This window comes from Aquarana catesbeiana, linkage group LG11 (assembly GCF_042186555.1).
Source record: "Aquarana catesbeiana isolate 2022-GZ linkage group LG11, ASM4218655v1, whole genome shotgun sequence".
In the NCBI taxonomy this organism is placed as follows: Eukaryota; Metazoa; Chordata; class Amphibia; order Anura; family Ranidae; genus Aquarana; species Aquarana catesbeiana.
Genome location: NC_133334.1, coordinates 183,777,179 through 183,792,956, shown reverse-complemented (window position 1 = coordinate 183,792,956; position 15,778 = coordinate 183,777,179). Strand labels below are relative to the sequence as shown.

General features: G+C 45.7%; 1 protein-coding gene across 2 annotated transcripts in view; it reads right to left on the bottom strand.

Moving 5' to 3' along the window:
• Positions 1-2,292, bottom strand: part of CTCF (CCCTC-binding factor) — a 445,740-nt gene extending 443,448 nt beyond the window's left edge. Inside the window, exon 1 of one of the 2 annotated variants that reach the window (XM_073605105.1) lies at positions 2,211-2,292. The gene's annotated coding sequence lies outside the window, so the exon portion shown is untranslated. Of the gene's footprint in view, positions 1-2,092 lie in introns of both variants that reach the window. The other variant, XM_073605104.1, reaches the window with a different exon arrangement.
• Positions 2,293-15,778: the final 13,486 nt, after the last annotated feature.

Here is a 15,778-nt window from a genome sequence, read left to right as displayed (position 1 = left end):
CCCACCAGTGGCAGCTGCCAGTGCCCACAGTGCCACCCACCAGCGCACATCAATGAAGGAGAAAAATTACCCGTTTTCAAAATTTTATAAAAAAAACTTTGAAACAGTATTTTCTTTTTTTTTTTTTTTTTTCAAAATTTGTTTTTTTTTTGTTTGTTTTATTTAGAAAAAATAAAAACCCCAGCAGCAATTAAATACCACCAAAAGAAAGCTATGTGTGGAAAAAAATGTCATTTGGGTACACTGTAGCATGACCGTGCAATTATTGTCAAAGAGTGACAGCGCTGAAAGCTGAAAATTGGCCTGGGCAGGAAGGGGGTTTAAGTGACCAGTAAGCAAGTGGTTAAGGTAGAAAAAGCAACTTTTTTCTTCCCCATTTTGGAGTAAATAACCCCTGTAAGATTTAATTTTTGCCCTTTTTGTCCTAGTGGGAAGATTTCCCTTCACTTCCTCCCCCATAGCCAAAATAGGAAGTGTAAAGAAATCCCTGCAAATTAAGGGAATCTCTCGGGGACTCACAAGTCACAGAACTAGTGTCCCCATATCAAGATGATAATGGTAAACAGGACAAAAAAAAAAGAATCTCTCCAAGGGGGGGAAACGGACAATAAAACCTGACAGGTGTCCTAATCCTTCTTCATCCTATCCAAAACGAAACGTTTTGTATTTAGTTATTCTTTAAAAGGGGTTGTAAAGTCTCGTGGTTTTCCACCTTTATGCATAAAGGTGAAAAACCTGTGCGCAGCTTTCCTTCCATATTTTTCATCCCTTGTCGGCATCTTCTCCTGGGTGCCAGTCTTTAGGCTATCTTAACCAGCTGGCAGGGGATGATGTCACTCCTACGCAAGGATTGAAGTCCGTCATCCAAGCACAGAGGGACAGTGCCATGGATGCAAGCTGAACTGTGCATGTACAAGCACATAGCCAGAGAAGGCAAGGATTTTGCATGTATTTTCTGCAATATAAATCCTGCTTGCACACGGTGTGTGACAATGGAACTTTAGTTCAGCTCCCACACAGGAGGTCGGTCGCTAATTCAGCATAGGTACCATTCAGAGAATGTTTTGCATTTTCTGAATGCAAAGCATTGCCTAACTGGACAAGGTGGATGCAGTGATGTTGTGCTCTCACCTCATTCATTTACGCTTTGTACCCATTCAGAAAACGTAAAGAATTCTCTGCATGACACCCATGCAGAGCGGCCATCACTGGAGTAGCAGTATATACTTTTGTGATTTCTAACTTCTAGGGACATTGGCCAGAGATGATAGAGATATTAGTTACATGCAAGCTGGACTAGATTTAACTAGAATATTTCCACGAATTCATCTTTACATTTGGTTGGCTTAATATGAGCAAGCCCCAACAAGTAAATATTTGTCATGTGCCTATTTTACACAAGAGCCCCTACTCTTGTAACCATAATTACACAAGCAAAAAAAAAAAAATGTGTACATTTTTTATTGTTCCTAAAACACCAAAGCAAGTGTCAAACATAACACTAGCAAAACTATGCAAAAAGTTAAGCTTGGGGGAAAAAAAGCCACACACACACAAACTATACTTTGCTACTGGCTCTATTATATTATACAATAATAAAAACAAAATTATAGGCTTGAGATTACTTTTTCATTTATCTGAACACACGCACTGAATACAATCACACATTGCTAGAAAGAAGCGGGAATACCGCCCAGAGTCCACATTACACCCACTTACAAAGATATGGCAATCAGAAAAACAAACTCGTATGTCCAAGCATATACGTCAACCAGCAGACTTTAGTCCGCGACAATCTGATGAAACGGTTAGACGAAGCGTCTGTGCAGAAAATGGAGGACAGGCCTACAGCAGTGGCCGAGTCTTGTCAGTCCCGCCCAAACCAAAACGGTCCCACGGCCACCTATTCATAAGCCGGAACGGTCAGCTCCAGAGAAAGTATTCCCCGACTTGAGCTCCAGATATTTTTTGCCAAATTACAATAACGATAGAGGGAGACAAACATCCCCGTCAGCCGCCCGAACCGGAGCCCCATCGTGACACCTAGAGGCCGGAGAAAGCTCCTGCAAATTACCTATCATACTCGCCTTACCTCCCTAGAGCGACTTTTTCTCTCCTTTTTTTCTGGTTTCTAGTCAAATTCGACCAACTCAAGACAAACGGCACAGAAACGACTTTAGAACATACGCGTCTTGCAATATCCAGCTCACCGCTTAATCTCTCCAACCCACTGTTTCACAAAATGGCGGGATCTGCATGAAAAGCGCATGCGTGGGCGGGGCGGGGCCAAGTGATTGTTGGGAATTGTAGTTTAGCGTTCTACACAGGCGGCAAGGTTGTTTGCCTATAGGAAGATGTTAATTTCGAGCGCCAATTTTAAAATAAAGGGTGGTCACAGTATATTTATTTAATTTGTAGATATATCCAAAATGTATATATCCAAAATGTATTTTTTGTTCTATATGAAGTAGGGAATGTTTAAAACCTCTAGCAGTATTTTTTTTGCTGTGTTCTTGCAGAGGGAGAGCACACAGGATATAATGTGCAGGCTTTTATTGACAATATTTCTATGGACAGGAGAGAGGGAAGAATCAAATTAGGTGAGGCTGAAAGATTAAATTAGGATCACGGGTCCAATAATTAACACAGTGGGGTTCCAGACAGAACAGTTGGTTTGCAAAAAGAATTAAGGGGGCCATCTAACGCCATCTGTCTTCCACATATAATGCAATGTTAACATCTCTATTGTGAAAAAAGTTTTAAAACCTGTAGCACTTACTTCCACAGGAGCCACTTGATATGATGGGGTCTCTGTTCTGCCACAAATCTTTAACCACCCGGAAGGATTTAACCACTTGCATGGTCCAGGGCCGGACTGGGAATAACATCCAGCTCTGGAAAAAATTTCATACCAGCCCCACAGCATTATTATACCACCGCAACAGTATTAATAAACCAGCGCAACAGCATAACGTCATTGATTTCTTGTTCATGAAAGGGAAAACCATAAAATGCACATTTGAAGAGTGTATTATATATAGATAAGACAGATATGAAATCACATAGGGCTTTATATATATATATATATATATATATATATATATATATATATATATACATAAAAGCAAATTCCAGTTAAAAGTGGTAAGTGATCAATCATCAAGGGGGACCCCAGGATTCAGAACGTGGGGGGGGGGAACCACCTTCCGCAGAAAGAATACACTAAGGTAAGGGGGGGTGGGTTACTGATATAAGGCTGTGCTTTATATCGGTGCCCCCTTACATTATCGTATTCACTCCCCCTTATATCAGTGACCCCCCCTTCAGACTGGCCTAGTGGTGCTGTCACTGACCTCCTCTCAGGTGCACCGTGCAGGGCTCAGTCAGTCGGCTCCAGCTCGGTGGCTCTAGTTTTATCCTATAGTCTTCTCTCCACAGTCCACACTTGTCTGACTTCTCCCATGACCCCCATCCCGGCGGTGCTCCCACTCTTGACTCCTCTGCAGACTCCCTCAGAGACTGCAGACATGATACAGGAGATGGTCAGAGACTGCAGACATGATACAGGAGCTCAATGCAGCCTCACCAGTGCCCATCAAATGTAGCCTCATCAGTACCAATCAAATGCAGCCTCACTGTGCCCATCAATGCAGCCCCACTGTGCCCATCAATGCAGCCTCACTGTGCTCATCAAATGCAGCTTTACTCTGCCCGTGAATGCAGTCTCACTGTGCCCATCAATGCAGCCTCACTGTGCCCATCAATGCAGCCTCACTGTGCTCATCAAATGCAGCTTTACTCTGCCCGTGAATGCAGTCTCACTGTGCCCATGAATGCGGCCTCACTGTGCCCACCATTGCAGCCTCACTGTGCCCACCATTGCAGCCTCACTGTGCCCACCATTGCAGCCTCACTGTGCCCATCATTGCAGCCTCACTGTGCCCATCATTGCAGTCTCACTGTGCCCATCAATGCAGCCTCACTGTGCCCATCAAATGCAGCTTTACTGTGCCGTGAATGCAGTCTCACTGTGCCCAGGAATGCAGCTTCACTGTGCCCATCATTGCAGCCCCTCCTGTGCCCCATGGCCCAGTCAGCAGTCCCTGTCTGTGGGAAGGTGTGTTGTTGATGCTCGGTACGGTACCTTGCATGCCAGCAGGATATCCATGATGGCCAGCAGCAGGCAGGGTCTGTTCTCATTTTGGATGGGGACAGTGCTCCTTCCAGAGGATCTGTTTGCTGTGAGATGGAGTGGTCTCTGGCCACCTGCACCTTCAGCCATCCTCATTTTCCAGAGCCTGTCCTCTGGTCCTGGGGAAGTGGAAAGCACTGGGTGGGAGCTGGAAAGAAGGGGGATCAGAGAGTACTGGCGGGGTTGGAGAGCACATGGGTGGGGGCAAAGAGCAGGGGGGAGTGGAGATCACAGGGATGGGGAGCGGAGAGCGCTGGGGGGGGACTTGAGAGCACTGGGGGTCCAAAAGAACAGAGGTGGAGAGCACTGTGGGGGCTAAGAGTGTGGGGTGGCGAAGAGCACTGGGGGAGAGGCAGAAAAACAGGGGTGGAGAGCACTGGGGGGTACAAAGAGCAGGGGGGAGTGGAGAGCAATGGGGGGGAGCTTGAAAGCACCAGTGGGGGCCAGAAAGAACAGGGGTGGAAAGCACGGGGGACTGGAGAGCACTGGCGGGGTTTGGAGAGCACATGGGTGGGGGCAAAATGCAGGGGGGAGTGGAGAGTACAGGGGTGGGAAGCGGAGAGTGCTGGGGGGGAAGCTTGAGGGCACTGGAGGGGGAGCAAAAAAAAACAGGGGTGGAGAGCACGGGGCAAAGAGCACGGGGGGAGCTGGAGAGCAATGGGTGGAGCTTGAGAGCACCGGGGGGGGGACCGAAAGAACAGAGAATGGGGGGCTGGAGAGCACTGTGGGGGCAGAGAGCACTGGGGTGGGGGCTGGAGAGTGATGGGGAGAGCTGGAGAGCACTGGGGGGGGGAGAAAGAACATGGGTGGAGAGCACTGGGGGAGTGAAGAGCACTGGGATGGTGGCTAGAGTAGGATGGGGAGAGCTGGAGAGCAGGGGGGGAAGAAAAAACAGGGGGAGAAGAACTGTGAGGGGGGGGCTGGAGAGTGTGGTGAGGGGAGGAGAGCATGGGGGGGGAGCCAGGGAGCACAAGGAGAACTGGGGGGGCCAGTAAAAGAAGTTGGATAGGAGGATCGGCAGGGGGGCCGCATATAGAGGAAATTAGCTTTCTATATTCCTCCATGCAGCCGCTGAATGCTTGATTCTCCTCCTCTGCCTCCTGCAAGTATTCAGCGGCTGCATGGAGGAATATAGAAAGCTAATTTCCTCTATATGCGCCCCCCCGCCGATCCTCCTATCCAGGCACACAGGGCGGGCTGTACGGGCGGGCATCTACTCATGTGGATGATGGATCACGGAGCTGGCTGGGTCTGTGTTCGGCGGTGGCGCTGTAACACGGTCCCGCCCCCCTAGACCGGCTCGTGTGATAGGCGGAACACTGATTCTATCTACTATCACACAAGCCAGTCTAGGGGGGCGGGACCGTGTTACAGTGCCACTGCCGAACACAGACCCAGCCAGCTCCGTGACACGCAGGAGCAGGAGAGAGGGAAGCACTGCAGCCGCAACTCAAAGCGGCATCACGGCAGGCGGCCTACCGGGATATCTCCCGGTATCCCGGTAGGCCAGTCCGGCCCTGGCATGGTCATGCGATGCTGTACCCAAACAAAATTGATGTCCTTTTTTCCCACAAATAGAGCTTTTTTTGGTGGTATTTGATCACCTCTGTGTTTTTTTCTTTTTTTGCACTATAAACAAAAAAAGAGCAACAATTTTGAAAAAAAAAAAAAAAAAACATTTTTTTTACTTTCTGCTATAAACCATTTCCAAAAAAAAAATTGTCAAAAAACAAATTTACGAAGCTTTCTTGTACCAGTGCATATCACTACAAACATATCCAATACAAAATTTAATAAATCACATTTCTTCAATAGTTTAGGCCGATATGTATTCTGCTACATATTTTTGGTAAAAAAAATCGTAATAAGCAGTATAGTGATTGGTTTGTTTAAAAGTTATCGAGTCTACAAAATAGGGGATGGATTTATGACGTTTTTATTTTTTTTAATTTTTTTTTTACTAGTAATGTTTTTTTTTCTCAAAGAAGTTTATTAAGGATAAAGGGAAATACAAACAAGTCATAGATTCCAATTCCAGATAATACATATAATCACTTTACACCAGTGCATGATATGTCATATTTTTAATATTCACCCATCACTCGGCCCTGCGGGGCCCGTTATGCTTCCCTCTAACAGATAGCAGTACATTCCATGTGCCTATAGCAGAATATTTAGAGTAATAATCTGTCCAGTACCAGATCCACTGTCCTGGGGTATCTAACAAGGGTGACCATAATGTATCGAATTTACCAGGGTGCCCTCTGTGTTGGAAAATAAACTACTCCAACCATAAAGTGTCTCCCGTCTGAGCGATCCATTATTTTAACGTGGGAGGGTTAACTGCCTTCCAACGTCTAAGAATGAGTACACGAGCCTGAAAAAGGGCTCTAGCAATGGCTGGTTTAGTGTTATCCTCAACTGGGAGGTCATCCAAGATCAGATCTGGTGCTCAAAATTTTTGGGAGGGCACAAACAAACTGAAAAATTAAAAAAAAAACATCAATTGCAGCCTCACTGTACCATCAATCGCAGCCACGGTGCCCATCAATTGCCGCCACTGTGCCATCAAACGCAGCCACTGTGCCCATCAATTGCCGCCACTGTGCCCATCAATTGCTCCCACTGTGCCCATCAATTGCAGCCACTGTGCCCATCAATTGCTCGCACTGTGCCCATCAATTGCCACCACTGTGCCCATCAATTGCTCCCACTGTGCCCCATCAAACACAGCCACTGTGCCATATCAAATTCTGCCAGTGTGCCCTCCACCGGCCCACCGTCTGCACTTTCCTGTCTTGGTGGGGCAGCTCCTCGATGTCTTCTCTCGTCTTCTCTTCCCGTCCTCTGCTATGATTGGACACCTGGCATCCAATCACAGCGCCTGTCCTTTCAGCCAATCATGTGACAGGTAACAGATCCGAGCACCTGATTGGCAGAGAGGCGGTTTGGTGTTAAGAAAGTGAATATTCATTCGCTTTTCAAACACATAGCTGAGTGACCTGCGAGCGCCGAGCATGGTGCTCGCAGGTAACCTTTTTTGATGCCTGTTAGAGCCTATGGCTCTAATACGGTGCTTCAAAACCACCCCCTCCGCTGGAATTCAAGCGCCCTGTGCCCAAAAAGGGGCCGGAAGCCTGAATAGGGGGTGGCAGCGGCGGCCATAGATAGATTCATGCAATGCATGAATCTATCTATTGGTGCTAGGGGGGTGGCAGGAGAGAGGGGGCGGCGCCACTGTCCAAGATACCCAATATGCATGGCTTTGGGTCTGTCAATATGTTAACTAAAAATACCTTGTTAATAGTGTTAATAGAACCATTGTCAAGATCTCACTCTCATTCTAAATAGCCTTGCGGGCGTGAAATGCACCCGCAGGACAATGTATAACTGGTACAGGCATTGTGCCACATTGAGAGATGACATTTGAACAACCTGTAAGACCTCCTCCCACTGGTCCTCCTCAAATGAGCCCACATCCTTCTCCCTCTTGCTGGCTACTCCTAAAGGGAATTCATCCAGAAACACAGATAATAGCATTGAATAACAACTAGAAATAAAGCCCTTAAAATAGTTCACTTCCTCCATATAGTGAAATATGGGGGTTGTGGATAGTGTCCACAGAGTCTCGCTAAATTGAGCCCTGACAGCATGTTGCAGCTGAATATATTAAAAATACATTGTTTGTGGGAGTCAAAATCGCTCCCACAAATCAGAAAAAGAGATACATTTACCATCCGCAAAAATGTGCTTCAGGTGCGTGACTTCATGTTTCTTCCACTGAGCCCCACAGGTCAATGCTTGCAGCTCCGCAAAATATCCATTGCCCCAAATTGGTAAAGCCATTAACAGCCTGTAAATGTCTACACAATGATACACCTTTTGTATCAGGACATACGTAGGGAACGTTTAATGGATTTCGCATAGACCATGGCCTCCAATCCCCCTGCCACTTCGTTAACCCTGTTTACATGACATATAAGGGCCTTGATGGGATATATGTCAGAATGTCCCCCTGCCTCCGCCTGTGGCAAATACATGGTCCGGGCAATATGCTACAACTGGGCCACTAAATAATAAAGCCATGGATTAGGCAAGGCCCGGCCTCCCGCACCTTTGGACTTCTGTAGTTGTTCCAGCTTAATTCTTGTGAGTTTGTCAAGCCATAAAAAGGACCTAAAGATGGAATTGATAATACAAAATATTTTAAGGGGAACAACCATAGGGGTATTATGTAAAATATAAGGAAGAATTATTGTTAGGCCAGTGATGTTGAGCAATGGGTGGTGCCACATCCAGTATTCTAAAAAGAAGGAAAAAAGGGGGTCCCCTATATGGTGGACTTTTAAGGCACACTAGTTTTACAAAAGATTTTTGTTGAGAGTTGTGAAAGTTTCAAGAAAGCATTTATCTAGAAAATATATAGAAAAGTATATATATAAAATTAAAAACATGGAATATTTTGACACATCTGCAGTTTTACATCATCGATACAGAAATATACAATACAGTTTATGGTTTCTTGCACCCAACGCGTTTCAGAGCACTAAGTGGTCTCCTTCCTCAGAGGTATAAGCAAGAAGAAAACATATTTAGGTGTTGTGACAGTATGGTTGACATTCCAAAAATTGCATCTTTAAAAACACATAGAATATATATGCCTCTCAATTTTCCATTCAAAAGACCCCCAATTGCGTAGTTGTGTGCAGACCTGGGAAGAGGCTAGCCGCTGACCCAAAAACCCCCTCCTCCGTCAAGGGAGGGATACCTGAAAGGGGGGGCACGGGAGGCCCGAGGACACACTGGTGTCGGGAAAAAAGGGGGGAACCCTGTTGATGATAGAGTGGTTTGTACAAAGAGCAGATGGAAAGCGTGTAGTCATGGCTCTTAGACACGGGTTTGTTGTGACCGCTCGCCTCAACATCCAGCCATCATGTGGAGGGGATGTCCGAGAGTGCCGGGACCCGAGAGCCGAGGGGTGGGTCGGCCTCGGCGGCCGACATCGCGGGCACCCAGGACAGGTAAGTCTACTTATTTAAAGTCAGCAGCTACAGTGTTTGTAGCTGCTGACTTAAAAATTTTTTTTTAGCTGGCCGGAATCCCGCTTTAAGTACCCTAAGTAATTTTGGTAGAATGGATCCCCCATATTGTTTGTATATTTCCATTGGGAGGCCATCATTCTCAGGGGCCCTATTATTAGGAGCGAGGCTAATCGCCTCCTGCAGTTCCTCTATCTTTATAGGGGCGTCTAAAAGTGACCTTTGAAATGTGGAGAGGCAGGGCAACTCTATGTCCTGTAGGTAGTCCTGCAATTCTGTCACTGAGTAGCCCACCCAAGACTGGTAAAGATCAGAATAAAACTTCACCAGCTTCACCATTATATGAGTAGGAGTGTTCACCACCCTCCCCATTCTAGTACACAGAGCACCTATGGATGGAGAGGTCTGGGAAGACTTTACAATTTTTGCAAGCAGCCGGCCTGTCTGTTCCCCCTCCTCGTAAAAAGCTAGTCTAGTAAAAAAAGTTTTCTGTCCACTGCGGAGCTGGTGATATGGTCAACTGCCTTTTGTGCTGCCAACCAGGCCTCCCTATTAGGATCAGTGGGGCTATCTATGAACTGCGCCTCCAACCGGCTCAACAGCTCAGCCTGTTCTTTCTGTGCACTCGTTTTAGCTTTAATACCCTTAACCTAAGTGATGAGGATACCTCTCAAGAATGCTTTAAGGACATCCCAGGCCATGTTCAAATTGGGTTGGTCTGCATGGGGTAGCCAAAACTCAGAGATTGCATCAGCTATCCTATCGTGAGAAGGAAATAGGTTTAACCAAAAGGCATTGAGTTTCCATGGGGCTCTCGGCAGGGCCACGTTAGGTTTAGCATTCAAACAGACCAATAAGGGAGAGTGATCAGATATACCCCTGACCAAATATTGAATATCATGTAGTAAGCGGGATGTTTGGGATGTGCATAAACAGAGATCATTCCTAGAAAGGGAGAGATTTGTCTTAGAGAAAAAGGAGAATTGTTTCTGCTGTGGGTTGCGACTTGGCCGGTGTCTATCCATCCCACCTCCTCTGTAAATGTAATCCATCCACTCCTCTGCAGTGCCGTTCGGGCAATTTTGTGGCCTGTCACCGTAGGGGGATGTTTATCTAGGACAGGATCTATAAAGCAATTAAGGTCTCCCATCACAATTAGAGGTAGTTCGGGGCTACACACCTGGAATGCCAAAAGGGTTCTCAATGCCTCCAAGTTAAAAGGAGGTGGGACATATAAAGCAGCAAGTATACACTTCAGTTGATAGATTTTGCATAACAGGATCATATACCTCCCCTCAGAATCAATCAATTTATCATACACTTGGAAATCCACTGATTGGTGTACCAGTACACTCACCCCCCTTGAATAGGAGGTGTGTGTAGAATGGTACACCCAGCCCACCCATGAAAAGTTAACACAAGATACAGTATCTGGGACTAGATGAGTTTTCTGAAGGGCATAAATAGCAGGTAAGTATTTCCTCAGGATAGTGGACACCATGGTGCGCTTAAGCGGATCCTGGAGACCCCTAATCTTCCAAGATAATATAGGGACAGTGATCATCTAGAAGCAATAAAGTGTTAGTTATAGGGTAAAAAGTATTCCAAGCCTTACGTGCCCGGAATAGTTCACAGTCCTGCTCGGCCGAGCATAATAGACCTGAGTGTTGAGCAATATAGGATACGGTGCAGTGGAGAAGTGTCAAGGCTTAGCCATACATTGAACTCACATTGGCGTGAACTGGAAACAAAAGTTCTGGAATCATAACGACATTGTGATCGAACAGTAAAGAAAGATATCAAATAAAGAACAGTGTCACCATTTCCATGTGACATACAATCGCAGGCCAGCGATTACCGACATAATGGGCTGGTAGGTACGAAAAGGAACATAGGGTTGCTCCGAGCAGCCCAACTTGTAATCCTCAAAGGAAATCAACTAGTTCTTTCCTTTTGAACTTGTGGATTCTGTTAAACTCACTTGCTCACAACGCTTATGAGAAAGATTATTTCTGTCTCCCAGCCGAACTGCCGGAATCCTTGAGAAAAACAGTGGGAAGGTGTCTTCGCCTTTCTCCCTTCACACTCCCGGAACCAGTGGTATGCGATGTCAGTCCTCCTCCGCCACCGCCCTCCTTGACTGGTGAAGAACATTTTCGTTGGCATCTATCCATGCAGATGTGTATGCAGCCGATTCAAAAAATTGTGCTTGGCCTCTAACTGTAATTCGGAATCATGCCAGAAACAGCATGGCATAGGTAGCCTGGAGATGTTGAAGCCTCTTTTTCACATCTGCAAATCTGGCTAGGCGTCGCTGCACTTCCGCAGAGTAGTCAAGGTAAAAGGAGATGCGAGCCCCATCAAGCTGTATGTTACGCCATTCCCTTGCCTGGCGGAGTACAACTTCCCTGTCTTTATAGTTAATGAGTCTAGCTAAGAGGGTACAAGGCGGATGGCCTGGTGGAAGAGGCCTAAGTGGTACTCTATGCGCCCGCTCGACCAAGTACAGAAAGGTAAACACCTCCCTCCCAAAGACTTCAAGCAGTCAGTTTTCCACAAATTCAGTAGGGTCTCTACCTTCCGTCTTCTCTGGGAGCCCCACAATGTGAACATTATTCCATCTCAGACGGTTTTCAATATCATCCGACTTAAGCTCATACGCTCCAGCAAGTCTCGCTGTGATCTGAGTGTCTATTATGAGCGGGGTCAGCTTATTCTCTATGTCGCTGATGCGACCCTCTGTAGCAGTAGTGCGTTCTCTAACTTTCTGTATGTCAAGGCGGATAAACCCCAGTTCCTCCTTCAGACCCCCAAACTGCTCCTGGAGAGTGTGCACAGAGGCTGTGCACTTAGGCACTGCTCTGAGGATGTCTGCCAAAGTGGGTTATTCTAGCTCATCTTCCCCCTCATCTTCCTCCATGTCAGGGAGAAGCGGATCAGTAGTGGCAGAGGGGCCCTGTGACAGCTGCTCCCCCTCCGGTTCTGCATGGAATATAGCTGGGGTAGCCACCATATCTTCCTCGCATCTCTGCCCCATAGCCCCAGACAGTTTTTGGGCATAGTATAACATGTCCCTGGGGGGTCTTTCTCAGTTGCTTTAGGAGGCTTACCCACATCCTTTATTTTGTCGACTCCCCATGAGCACTGGGAGAGGGGGCCGCGGTGCCATGTTGGAAGTGAAACTGTCCTCCGGTCTCTAACTGTTTGCAGGTCTGCATGGCCTCCAAACTGTTCGGCAGTGAAACCGGGTGTGCCAGAGCTGGGAACAGCAGGCTTTGGGATAAATCCAATAGTTTCACAGGCTGGGAGCAGGATCTAAGCAGGATCTAGGACAAGGAGCTCTGTGAGACATGTCTTCTCACATGCCGCTCTTGGCCACACCCATGATTGGTGATTTTTAGCGGGACTGCGACATTGCGGCGAACAGATCGGACACCTAACTGACATTTTTTACACTTTTTTGGGAACTAGTGACATTATTACAGTAATCAGTGCTAAAAATAAACAAACAAAGGGCCTTTTCCTGTTTCAGCTGGTTGTTTCCATGTTTGCGGTGTAAGACATAAGGGTCTCCTTCATCGTATACCTGAACAGTGTGAATATAAACACTATTAGTTAATCCATCAGGAATGATAACCCCTTACTCTAGATAGAGCAAAAACCTCTAGACGTATGATCAAGTGAAAACTATAAAAATATATATTAAAATATATATATATAGAAATAAATGATAAGAACCCCTTTTATGTATATAACCTGGATGCATTATTATAAAGGGAAAAAAAGGGGACAAGAAAAAAAATAAAATAAAATAAAAGCCTGTGTGGAACATAGGCTTTCCTACCAAAATTGTATAATCAGCTGATTCAACTATGTATTGACTTTTAGTCCTAAAAATATATATTAAATGAATGTAATGTATTGACGGATTAACTAATAGTGTTTATATTCATACTGTTCAGGTATACGATGTCCCCGTAAATTGGCAAGTATTGGCGATCGTGGTCCGCTTATAACTTTAATATTTCCAACCATGTTACATTGCGGGGTAGTACACATTCGTCCTCTATTGGGCGTTATGTAATGATTGGCTATATAACATATACTACCATCAGTGCCGTTATGTTGAAGTCTGGACTAACCAAAAATGGCTGCGGTTACATGGCCACCAATCAGGGTACACCTCATACTATATAAACTGGATGGTGTAGCAAGATGGCGCCGCTCCAGATGACGTCCCAGTGACAAAACACGTAGGGCAGAGCTACCAGCGTCTTTGCATCACTTCCCGTTTCGAGCTGTGGAACGCAAACCGTCCCAGCTCCCTGTTTTTTTCAAAACTCTGTATTACTATACTAAATGTGAGTACGTTTTCACTTTTATTAATACATTTTAAATTTTAAATGGTAATACACTATGGAGATGTCTCTTTTCTGCATGTGGGAGCTAAAAGGGGAAAGTTGAAGGAGACCCTTATGTCTTACACCGCAAACACGGAAACAATCAGCTGAAACAGGAAAAGGCCCTTTGTTTGCTACACGGTGACAGATATTGTGAAAGCGCAATACCCCCGTGCGGGGTGAATGGTTTGGGTGAGTGCATTACCTATAGAGCACCTATAAGAAGCGCAGAATACAGCTTATGAAGAGCACTGGTCACTTTTTATTATTTTTCGGCTATTTTTCATTATCATGGCATATGGACTATTTGTGCACATAGCACTTTCTTTAGCATCATTTATCAACCATTATCAGAGGGTATCACTAGAAAGATATCAGTTTTTTATGCTTTCACAAATGTTTTAAACACAGACACTGTCGTTCATATATTCATGGTATTGTCTGTATTTTTTGTATGTTGCATGAACCACACAGAGATTTTAAATAGTGTTACACCAGATTGTTGAATTAGAACCTGGGTCATTTGCATACTGGGATCGCACCATATATTGTTTTGGTTTTGTTTCTATCGTTCTGAGGCCATTTAAACAGTGGCATATCAGATTGTTGTACTAGGACACAGGTTATATATGTATTGGGTTTACACTTTATATATTTCTCATGTTTGGTCCCAGTAGGAACACTTCTCATTTTAGGGGTGTAAGACATTCCACCCCAGAACAGAGCCATTTCTACCCTCCTATCTTCACTTACTTTATATATTTCCGCTTAGGTGGATATATTGGTAGAGGCAGCAGTTCTCCCTCTTCTTAAATCTTTCATTTCCACAAGCGCAGGACTCCAAAAATCTTTTACACTGTCACTTGTGATTCTTTTTTTAAAACATTTGACTGCGGGGAGCACAGTGCTAATGCTGGAGGTGGTGGTATCGTGTACCACCTTGCTGTAGACAAAAAAAGAAAGGCCTGTTGACAGGAGGGACACTGCAGTCACTCTTATTAAGCGGAGTTCCACCCAAAAATGGAGCTTCCGCTTTAAGTGCAGGTGACCCCCTGACATGCCACATATGGCATGTCATTTTTTGGGGGGGCGAGCGGATACCCTCTTTTTAGAGGGATCCAGCTCCCACTTTCTCCCGGGGCACCACGGCACCGGAAGCAAGTTCACCTCTCCCCCCTCCCTCTCGGCAATCATCTGGGACACTTCACAGGTCCCAGATGATTGCCCGGCCAGTCACAATGCGCAGCGTGGCTCATGCATGCATAGTGCATCACAGCCAGGCACCCACAGTGACGATGCCTGCGCCACAGAGAGGAGGGGAGAGGAGCGGGGCTTCGTTCACCCACATTGCTGGACCGTGGCACAGGTGACTGTCAGATTAATAAAAAATTATTATTAATTATTATTAATTTGTAGCTGCTGTGCTGACTTTTATATGGGTGGAACTTCACTTTAAGTTATATGTATGCAGAGATTCTATATATAGATCACCTCACTAATACAAGGAAGCTGTGAGATATCAGTTTGGGAAATGAGTATGCATTCCCACAGAAACAAAATCCTGAATAAATGTATAAACAAGTTGCTTTTGGTGGGCAGTGCTGCCACTGAATGCAAATAATGTAGTTTAATCCGGCCACCCCGAAACTGCCCTGCATGTGACTGTGGCATGGTAGTACTGTAACTATCAGGTTAAATCAGGTGATGAGGAGGCAACATATCACCTCCTCACCACCTCTCAAACAGCTCTGAAAAGCAGTCCAAGTTGGGATCACTCTTCAGAGGATTGACAGTCACTTCCACACATGTGAACAAGGAAAAATATCCCATTTGGTCTTCAATATTGAAAGATGTCATGGTGCCTACGTGAATATTATGCCCCGTACACACGGTCGGACTTTGTTCGGACATTCTGACAACAAAATCCTAGGATTTTTTCCGACGGATGTTGGCTCAAACTTGTTTTGCCTACACACGGTCGCACAAAGTTGTCGGAATTTCCGATCACCAAGAACGCGGTGACGTACAGCACGTACGACGAGACTAGAAAAGGCCGGTTCAGAACCAAGCGCGGCACCCTTTGGGCTCCTTTTGCTAATCTCGTGTTAGTAAAAGTTTGGTGAGAGACGATTCGCGCTTTTTCAGAC